This window comes from Ischnura elegans, chromosome 12 (genome assembly GCF_921293095.1).
Source record: "Ischnura elegans chromosome 12, ioIscEleg1.1, whole genome shotgun sequence".
Lineage (NCBI taxonomy): Eukaryota > Metazoa > Arthropoda > Insecta > Odonata > Coenagrionidae > Ischnura > Ischnura elegans.
This window is the reverse complement of record NC_060257.1, coordinates 54,700,514-54,712,584: the sequence shown is the minus strand read 5'-3', so window position 1 is coordinate 54,712,584 and position 12,071 is coordinate 54,700,514.

The following is a 12,071-nucleotide window of genomic DNA, read 5'->3' as shown; positions in this document are numbered from 1 at the left end:
CGTATAGCATCTGGGGCCCGTATGACGTATGTACTGACAATTTATCTGAGTGCAGAAAAATTCTCTTCTTGAGTACATGTTAAATAAACTATTTAAAAAATCATATCAGTGAAATAATTTTATAAACAAAGAAAATTGACATGGAAAGGTGAATGTTGGCACTTTTAGGGTTAATGAACAGTGAACATGAGTTTCAATAACATATTGTTAGGTACATGTATTACTTTACATTCAATATTAAAAGTCATGCATATGTTAATTCTTTTGCAATATTCGCCAAGTGATGGCAGCATATGTGCCAATATAACTATACACAGTTTGTTTTCATAAATTTAAAGAAGAAATAGCTTTATGGACTTATATGCCACTGAAAGAGTTTCGGTTCCTGTTTTCAGGGTTTGCATGTGGTAGTAAAGTCTGAAAAAGGAATTCAATTGTACAAAAATGCCAATTATGCCTACAAGCACTGGAAAGTTGAGCAAAAACCACAAAATACAAAATGTATCACAAAAATTAGCATTGTCAACCATCAAAGTTCGTAAAAATTTGTTCACAGTGAAAATAAATAATATGAAAAAATAAATAATCAGTCTTACAAATTTTAGTACAATTAGTAGGGGAGTTGTTGATAAAAAAATGGACTGTAATGTGTTGCATACAGATCAGGAAAACCCCATCACTTATGCATTTTACCGGAACCAGGACGGATGGCAAGAATTCTCGTTTTTACTGTTGACTCCTTTTATTTTGACAATTTTATTTAACCCTTATCCGGGCACCTCAAATTTCTAACGTAACCGGGCAAGCAGGGCCCAATGGACCCTCCTTGTTAATTTTTTTCTTTTTGCTCAAGTGGGCCAACCTGCTAGCATAACTATCATTGTTTTTTGTCAAATAGTGCAAATTATTACAAAATCAATGATTTCAAAATATATTTTAATGTTCATAAATGAAAATTTTACATGTTAATCAGTAACAAAAATTTGAAATCTAAAAAAATTATGACTCATCCTTCATAAAATTGATCTCTGGTGGAAATGATTTAAATTTAGAATTAATTAGCATAAGGGATAATTAAATTTTGTTTACTTATGAAACTAGACACTGTAGAACATCAAAACTTATTGTTTGAGGGAAAAAAAAAATTTATCTACGAGTCCAGGATAGGCTACCCCTCAAAGCTTTTTTCACTTTTGATTTAAACGTTTTACCTCACTATGTTCATTGCATACCGATTGCTCACAGTTGTTGCAAATATGTTTTTCTTCTTATTGTTTCCGTTATGGGCGTACATATTATCTATTTTTTGTTATACTATAATTTGATGAATGTCTTGGCTCAGAAATTCCTTCATCAAAAAGTCCTTTGCCTGTGTTCCCAGACAAACCCAAGTTGGATCGTCTTTCAATGTGGACCTTAGCCAGAATATTGGAGGAACTTTGAATTAATAGTCTTCTTGAATAATGTTTACCAACATTTCAATTTAGATCAGTATTCATCCACACCACATACACTGCTACTCTACTCACATGCAAGTCACTCATGAAAAATGCAAAAGGCCAACTATTTGTGTGTCTTTTACTCATGTGCGTATTTATCAACTCGTCAAGGAAATCGACTTCACCTCTGGTGCAGTTGTAGTGACTGATAATTTCAGGTTTAGCATTGACGTCTTCAATAATTTCATTATGATGCATGAATCATTGAAGACCTACCAGCCAACTTTTCATCTTGGGCAATGACACAAACATACCATTTTTGGTGAAACCAAACCATGAAGAAACGACTTTACCACTTTTATTGGCTTGAAAATTTTCTGGAATAAATCGCTAATACTTTCCCATAGTTCCAACATAACTCAGAAGGCTCTATGCAAAATTTATAACAGAGAAATGTTTGTCACTCCTTTCATTTCTGTTCTTATTTTGGTATGGTTCAGTGAGATGCTGTACAACTCTTCAATCCAAAACAGGCATTGCTCTTCATTGGAACTCTCCTCTACGATGGGCTGGTCATCCAAATCATCGTCACTAGTTTATTCAATGTTCAGCCGTTTTTGTGTGCCACCTTGAGACAAAACTTTTCTCTGGCCATGATCTAATAATTATAAAAAAATATGTATTTTCATAGAATTTCTCTAAAAATACAAATTACTTCCTCAGTACTAATCTACTAGAACTTACATGGGCATGTGATGTCTTCGTGAAGGAAACTTGTAAATACTTGCCATCACTCCGATGACTGTGTTACTTTTACCCAAAAAGAATTTCATATTTAGGCGGTAGTTCCGTATAAAAGCCCATATTTTTGAAATCAGTGATATGAAACATCTTATATGCATTCATCTACGTTGCCCAGTAGCACTTTGCTAGCACTCTACTCTTTTTTCATACATGCCGTAGTTTATATGGGAAACAAGGATGGAGGATGTAGAGGTGAGAGATGGTGGAAAGATGGGGCGGGGAGTGCACGAGAAGGAGGAAACAGGGAAGGATGGACTGTCATCAATGCGTTAGGGTTCGGAATACGGGTGGAGGATTTTTACGAGAATGATAATGAACAGGAGCTTTCAAATTCGAAGCGAAATCATCTGCATGCTTTCTGTATGACAGGATATATCCTTTCCTTTATCCCTTGAATGGACGCTACAAATACATTCCGAGGAACAGTGTTTTTTTTTTAAACAACTGGATCGTTTTAGTGATCATTCCCTAGGGGTTTCCCGGTGACTCAATCCAACTGAAGGAAAATTTCTCTTAGCATATGCCCTTCAGCGACCGCCACGGTACAATAGCAATAAGCGAAAGAATAAACAAAACTGTCTCCATCCTTCATTTATGGTTAGAGATAATGATGTTTGTTGCGTATTGTTCATTCCTCTCCCATCTCACTCTCCTTTACCAGGATTTTCCAACCGTAATGCACCAGTGACTCTCCAGCCTACTCTATATTTAGTCCAGGAAATGAAGCATTTTGGCTCGCAATTTTTTCAAACTGAATGGATTTTCTTGAAATTTTCACAATAAGTAGGGAATATACCAAGAATCAAAATCTATATCATGCCGACGGGCGCTTTTACCCTGGGGGTGGTTTCCACCCCATCTCGGGGGTGGAAAATTTTAATTGTATTTTGACCACAGGAATCGATAGAAAATGAAATTCTAAGAATAAAATGTTAATACCATTTTTTTCGTCAAATTTATATTTTTCGAGTTATTTGCGATTGAAAGTAACAGTTTTATCACGAAAAAATCAACGATTTTAATCGGTTATTGGCAAATAACTTGAAAAGTATTAAATTTATCAGGAAATTGTCAACTACAAAACTGTAGCTTGTAAAAAATTAAATAAATATCTTATTTTATATTTCCTATATGACCAATTCGGACTGAGCTACAACTTGTTCATGGTTACCTTTTGTTTGTCAAATGCTAAATTTGAAAGATTCAATATCAAATAGCGAGAAAACTGTATTTTTCGAGGAAAACTTATTCAATTAGTTTAAAAGTATTTAAAAAAAGCTTTCTTATAATGAGAAAAAAAAATTTTTATCATGAAATTTGAGCGAGTTATGATTAAAAATAAGATCAGTCCCTACTTTTTTCTACGAAAACATCAGTGAAAACAACTCCTTATTACCACACTAGTCAAAATTGATTAATTCCCTTCATAATTTCTCTTTATTTAAGTATTTTTAATTGATACTAGAAGTTTGGTAAATTTACAATTCTCAATTTTGAAAAAAATCAAGGTAAAAGTGAAAAGCCGTTTTCTACAATTTCGTTAAAAAATCTCTTTTTTTCAAAATAACTCCAAAAAAACTGTAGATATGAAAAAAATTCAAGAGTAATGATTTGCAGCTTCTTTATTTTTAAATACTTTGGTTTGTTTTAATTTTCTGTACAATAAATATTTGGTGAGATATTGATGTTTAAAACCTCTATTTACAAGGGAGCACCACCTTATTCCAGCCCATTAAACCCCTCCCCGTTCACAATTAGGGATTTGAAAGAAATTTCATTCACATAGCCTTGTATTCCTTAAAAAAATCTACAAAATACATATGTACATGAACTTTCTATCATTAAAAATAAAGGAGCTATGTTTAAAATATCAATCAAATTTATTTTTGAAAAATTCGAAAACCACATTTCAGAGCATAACATTCCTCATAACCAGTATATAATTTGTCTGCTTTACGTTCGAAGCTAACGATGCGCTCAAATTTAATACAATATAAACACACATACCCATAAGATCTATATATACATACACATATGTGAGTATGTATGCTCTCCCTCGCATGTGACCTGTTTGCATGCATGCGGCGGGAAGACTGGAAGCCATACAGTCTCCGTTTGATAGTGTTTCCAGTAATGTCTACATAAATATACATTTATTTGTTTACGTCACCATGACGAATTTTGTTCTGTTTATCCTATTGTTATATCTTTTCTGTGCTGTGATTAAAATCATCAGAGAAAAAAGTGAATATATAATAAAAGGAGTAAGAAAGAGAATAAGAAGATACAGTACATCTTTCGAACGCCTTCTGATTCTGTGATTTGACTTTATTCCTACTTATGCCAATTAAGCATAACATGGGGTGGTTTTTAAGGGTTGACAATTTTTTAAATGAAATTGTACATTTTTCAATCAACAGCATTCCTAAATCAACACAATGTGATAAATAATTAATTTTTTGCGGTAGAATAATTTTTTTAATTAACCCCCAATTAGGGTTGATTATTAAGGGTTGAAACACTCTAAAATTATTTTACAACCATAAAAATATAATTATAAAACTAATTCAAACTAAATTTGACCCTTATTTAGCTTGATAATAAAATTTTATAAGTTTTAGCATTTAGGGGTAGTTTTCACCCCTAAAAAATAAAAAGCGCCCTTTGGCATAATATAGATTTTGAAGAAGGGGTTATGATTAGTGTAATCCCAAATTTTTATGCAAATCGATTCAGTTTGAAAAATATTTTAAAGGGGGTATGATTAATCTAATTCCAAATTTTTATTCAATTCCATTCAGTTTGAAAATTATTTTTTTTTAATTAACCCCCAATTAGGGTTGATTATTAAGGGTTGAAACACTCTAAAATTATTTTACAACCATAAAAATATAATTATAAAACTAATTCAAACTAAATTTGACCCTTATTTAGCTTGATAATAAAATTTTATAAGTTTTAGAATTTAGGGGTAGTTTTCACCCCTAAAAAATAAAAAGCGCCCTTCGGCATAATATAGAATTTGAAGTAGGGGGTATGGTTAGTCTAATCCCAAATTTTTATGCAAATCGATTCAGTTTGAAAAAATTGCAAGGTTTAGCAATTTTAGGAGCTTCATTTCCTGGACTAATTCCCTTTTCACCTTCCCCTATATCTGCCCCTATCTTACCACCCATGCTACCTAGAATAACATTCTGCGTACATAATCTAGTCATTTAATTTACACTTATTACATTTTCCTGCCTTGATAGCAAAAATAAACTTCGTGATTGAAGCCAACACAAACTGGATATATATGCTCGTAAGCATCCAAGTGCAGCGTGTTGCATAACTGGTGAACATTCACCTCCTGCCATACGCCACTGAGTTAGGGGTTATTTAGATGAACATGTGATCATTCCCAAATAATACTTGAAAAATGACAACATAATACCTTTTATATTAACCATCTAATGATGTGCAACTGATCGTGTATGTAAAGGGTCCATCAGACCCAGCTTGCCCGGTTACGTCAGGAAAAGTTTAAATTTACCATAAACAAAAAAGAAATATTTTTTTAAATTTAAAAATATACTTTTCTTATTCCATTTATCCGTATGAACAAAGTCACAGAAATTCACAGCACTGGGATATTTTGTTCTCATGTTATAACCTGAAATAAAGGCTGTAGGGTCCGTTGGACCCTCCTTGCCCGGATAAGGGTTAATTATCTATGTTTGTTCTCATGAAATGGACAAAAATCATTAATAATGTGATTTTTTCGTAAGTTTTACACTTTTAGGATGCCACACATTTTTTTTTGTTTAAAAATTTGTCTTCATAGTTGCTACTTTCACCAATATACATCACATATAAATGGATTGCTAACATCATACCTGTGCAACTACAAAAAAATTCCATTAAAAATCATTTTAAAAATTATGAAACAAAAGAGAGGAGTGCACGTTAAAGTGTTCCAGTTTAAATACCTTCCAGAAAGGAGGTGCATGAGGGATTAAAACAATGCTGTATGCAACGTGTTGATCAGAGAGAGAGAAATATGTATTGAGTATCCTTATTTAACCCTCTTATAAGTGCCGTGGTCCGATATATATATATATATAATCATAATAACACATAATAGAAATTGAAAGAAAGAGATAGAAACATAAATGCAGGACGATGACACACTGTGGCGTGGAGATGGAATGAAGGCCGAAAACACATGGAAAAAAGTTCACCTGAACCGGGAATCGAACCACGGACCTTCTGCTTTCCGGGCAGACTATATATATCGGCTTTTGCCCCACATAAATTTACGTGTATATTTCATCTACTTCACATCCAGGAAAAAAGGATAAAAATTTACTAAGGAGTGTGCATCTTTCATTATGTATTCAGATGTTTTCTTATCTATTTATGGATTGGTGCAATGGCTGCGTAAACTACAGTGTCGTCCGAGTTTTGGCAGCGTTGACCCCAAGACACCATCCCTATTAGCTTTCCCTCATGTACAAGGGGGCCTCCAGTATCATCCTGAGAATAAGAAAAAAATCATTTTAGTTATTAAAATATTTCTGCATTAAATATCCATATTTTAAAATGATCATGTCATCATGGAAAATGCAAGAGATAGAGATATCTGAGCACCCGTAGCCTTTATTTTAGGTTACTCGTCCTTGTAATTGTAGCCCTTCCAGAAGTGTAGTTATAACTCTTAATCTGGACAATATTATGTATATTTATCCTTTTAAAGTTATTTCCAAGTATTTATATGTCCTTTTCAATTAGGAAATCGTTTATATCCTTTTTAATTTATTATTTAATATATTAATAATATACGTAGGTTGGTACCTACATATAATTTTTAGGTAACGGCTGGAACAACAAGTGTAAACTAAAAGTCCCATATACATATTTTAGATCACAGGTAGTCATGAGGGAGGGGGCAGGGACTCCTATTTAAATTAAATAAGAATGAAAAATAATGAAGAAAAAATCAAGTACCAATCACTGAATGAGCTTTGTGAATCGTACAGGAGGGCTTGACCACAGCATGCAGGGATACTCCATCTCATAATATGATCATATCCATACAATGTATATATGGTCATATACTACTTGATAACACATTTACAGTCATATACCTTTGTAAGCGAGAACTGGATGAGTGAAAACCTCAACAAATGTAAGTAACAGAAGCAGGCGATATGTAGTGGAATGACATTCTCAGTATTTTAAAAAATAACACGAAGACGGCAATATTCCACAAGTTTATTGTCCGTACAACGCGTTTCGACCGTTAGGTCATTATCAAGTGACTGACTTGATAATGCCCTAACTGTCGGAACGCGTTGTACGGACAATAAACTTGTGGAATATTGCCATCTTCGTGTTATTTTTTAAAATACTCAACAAATGAGACAAATTGCCTGGTCCAGTCATTTTTACTCTTGAGAGCCTCTATAAGCAAGGCCGTAACCAGAAAATATTTTTCCGGGGGGTTTATGGAATAGTAGGCAAACAAAATTATTTTTATAAGATAAATAAAATAGCGTATATGTTTAAATATACATATTTATCATAAACCCTTAAAGGAAAATATAAAAATATTATTATAAAAATTGAATTTAGCCTTCTAGCTTTTTTTTGCAACGACCAAATGAATTAACTCCTCGGTATCAATGTCAATTCTGCGGTCCCTCAGGAGGCTCATAAGTCACTCACCTCTCTACTAGTACACTGCACTATTATTTCACACACTGCACAACAACTACACACACTGCATCTACAAATTCGCTTAGATAATTATTGACTTAAGTCGCATTGGACTACTAAATGTTCCTGCGCCGCAATATATAATATCGTCGTGTGAGCACCAAGCGAGCAAAAAGTATATCTATTTAATTTTTTTCATTTTGGGGGGATAAATCCCCCTTGATCCCTCCCCTGGCTACGGCCTTGTCTATAAGTGAGAATCTAGGAACCTCTATAGCAGAGAGATTTTTTGGCAGACTTCAGATGGTGATGTACGTGCACGCTGTCTGTGCATGAGATTTTCCTGCACAGACAAACGAATGCTGAAAATATAAGTTTCCTTGCTCTCCCCTTTTTTATGATGGTCGCGGGTTCGCAAAGTAATAGTTTTGGGATCCTACACAGGCCGTACCCTCGAAATGCGGGAGCAGGTACCAAGACCCTCATCTTACATCACCCCCCTTTTGTGGTAGGGTCATACAGTGTGGTAAGGTTGTATGACATTGGTTTGGTTGACGAAGATTTGCATTACTGATAGTCCATACAGAGGGTATGAGGGTTCTGGGCGAACCCTTCGAAGGATACAACACACCGGGGCCAGGAACCAAGCTATACCATTTTTCTGAACTGAAGGCGGCTGGGTGGAAAATAGCAAGTTGCCAATCAGAAGCGCTGCCCCTTCCACCTCTCCGTTCCCCTCCAACCCTTCCCTTTTCCCCTACGCTCCCCTCCATCTGGCCGACCAGCGTTGCCAGCCTTGGGAGTAACGGTACTTTCGGGGGCGGCAGAACGAGCGCCAAAGCGATCTCCAAAAATTCGGCTTGGCAACACTGCCAGCTGGAGAGCGATGTGCACTGCTCGGAGTTCGGAGAGAGACTGTGGGCTCTTGCACACTTTCTCCTGTCGCTCTTCTGTGATTGGCTAGAAGAGTGGGTGGGTTGCGAGCACGCTCAAGGTCAGCCGCCTTCAGTTGAGAAAAATGGTATAGTGGCTTATACGCCCCATCTCACTAGGAGGGGCTGGAGAGGAAGTATAAAGGAAAGAGGCGCCGCCACGATAGGAGCCCGTCAACGCCTCTGGGAAGGGAATGGGAGGGAAGGGACGGGAGGAGGGAAAAACACCCCAACGCTATAGAAGCGAAGGGGGCCCTACTATAAGCGAAACCAAGCATAAACAATTAATAATCTAACGATCTTGGAGGACCCTTCTATGAGGGAGAAGGATCCAACCATCAAATCGTTGTATGATAGTACGTACAGTCTCCGCCTAGAATGAATGAATTCTAAGTGGAGCAATCATATGCATATTCTGCTGTATCCATGAACAAAAAATTGCATTAGCCAATAAAAAATTTATTAACTCACCACACATGATCTCTTTGAAAATCGTACAATTACCCTACAACCTCGAGGCCTATTCCGCACATTTTATAACCCTCTCAAAGAGTCTAAAAATTGTCAATGTCGGCCTCGGTGGCGTCGGGGATAAGTCCTCGCCTACCATAACGAAGGTCACGGGTTCGAGTCATTCCTGGATAGGTTTCCCTTCCAGGACATGGGTGAGTGTGATCGTCTGTTGTGGATTGTTGAAACTCCCGATGTAACGGCGACATTGTGCTATTTTGGGGGTAATTGAGATAAATGATAAAAAAAATAAATAAAAAGGTCTGCCAATCCGTATGTCTGTATTGCGCAAATGACCTGTGTCTTAGCGGTTCCGAGGGATTGTAGGACTGTATGTGAGATATTCCTGGTAGGTGCAATGTATGCTAGGTGTATAACATAGTGCGAAGTGTTGATTTTATAGTAATGCTGTTATACTGATTAAAACTTCACTGAAACTTGAGAATTAAAGTTAATTTTGGTTAATTAAGGTTAATTTTGTCATATATGTATTTTATTTTCCTCGAACAACTCACAACTTATTCAACACAAAAAATTGATATTTTCTACCTATTGATACTAGATGTAACACCTAACAATATGTTATTGAACCTCATGTTTACTGTTCATTAACCCTGAAAGTGCCAACATTCACCTTTCCTTGGCATGTCAATTTTCTTTGTTTATAAAATTATTTCACTGATATGATTTTTTAAATAGTTTATTTAATATGTAATAAATATATAAAATAAATATTCAGTATATATAAATAATTGTCAGTAAATAATGAGGAATGTTAATGGTTTTGACATTTTTATAAACGTCCGTATTTCTGTGTGAAATAGCCTGGCAATTTCCTGCTTAAATTAGGCTACTATGAATGGCTCAGAGGGTTTAGTTTTGTCTGACACAATATTTTTTGTGGAGAAGAATCATATTTATGAAGAAATCTCTGGGAAACTAAAGCCTCTGTAACCCACCAGAATGGATGTAAGTGATCCACATCCCCCTTGTAACTTAATCCTGAACTGCCTTGGAACTGTCAGCCAATACCTATGTTCTTAAGATCCTTCACGCCTTCCTACTCCAACACCTTCTCATTTGAGCCATCACCATTTTCATTGTTAGGTACTACAAATGTTTTTACTCATAACATTGAGTCCAATAGAGGTATCCTATGTGTTGCTTCATACCATAATTTTGATTCATGGTGCAGTTCATGTTGGTCCCAAATTTATTGCAAAAAGGACAGTTAATTTGGGCTTTTATTTATTGGATTTCAATTCTCATGAAAAATAATACTGGTTTATATTTGGTGGATACTGGAGTTGATATGTATCTAAAATATGTTTGGTCAGTATTTTCATGTAAATAATGATGGAAAATCTAATTATTATCTGGTTTCTAAAGTGCTTTCATGGCTTCATAGCTTTGCAAGGAGCCTTTCAAAAATAATAAAGCTTGAATTACATAATATACATACTGCCATGCTTGTACATCTATTTAATGTCTTTTTTGAATGCATACATTTTATCTAAAATATATTCTTCTTGAAATAGGAATGGGTTAGCAGAGTAGTAATTAATTCTCCGTAGTCCTTTAGAAAGCCTCTAACAAAAAGTCCTTAGTAAAAGAAACAGAAAGCAGTTGGACGGCAACATTATTTGAAATAATTCTAATTCTATGGGAAAGAAATCGGAAAGCAATCAGATGGCAAAATAGTCACATTTACTCCTCAAAATACATTATTCTAGGTCCAATGGAAAGGGATCAGAAAGCAATTGAGTAGCTAGTAGCCAAAATGCAAGCCAACTGGAAAGCATCAAAAGCCAATTGAAAAGCAAAGTTGCTTTCCCTTTCCTATCCTTGATCCTGTGAAAAGAAACGGCAAGCAAAAATTTTCACCTGGTTAAGGAAACATAAGGTGGGTTGTCGCTACAAGGGAAAATTTTCAGGAAGATGAAGTAAAGCCAGCTCTCATGGCTTTTATTACTACATACCTACTTTGCCTTCATTCCATTAATCTAAAGTATAGAAAATAGGATAGTTTCCTTTGTCAACAAAAACAAAATGCATTGATTGGGATTCATAACCAACAATTAGTGTATTCATAATACACAAATTATTTTAGTTTTAGAAATCCCAGTTTAGACGAATGTTAATGGTCAATTTTAACCTCATCTGAAAAAGACCAGATTGGCGCCCACGCGATGACACTCCACCCGACGTCACACGGACCCCAGATGCTATACGAGTAGTCAGGAGATTTACATCATCTTTGATTACCAATGCTTGCATGAGGCACGGAACTCTGAGAAACATCTCTTCATAATCACCTATTAAAATATCCTATGGTTGGAAAGTTTCCTATGTTTGATAGAGTATTAATAATCCTTATTTAAGCCAAGTGCTACCAGCTTGCAGGGTACTCTGCTACCTGCTAGCATCCTGCGTCGTATCAGCGCTCAAAGCCTCGCCCCAAGGTCACCTCACTTGCGGTAGCGGGAACCAGAACGACGTCACACGGAGTTTCCACAGCATTCAAGCTTAGCGGTGGCATTTTAGGGTGTTTGAAAATTTTCACTTTTCATTTAATTGCGAAAAATAGATATCATTTAAAAATCAAATAGCATGAAATACGTACTCCAGGAGTAATAATCTTTCGATTTAGGCAATTAGGAAAATAGGAAACCACCCTATTTGTATGATT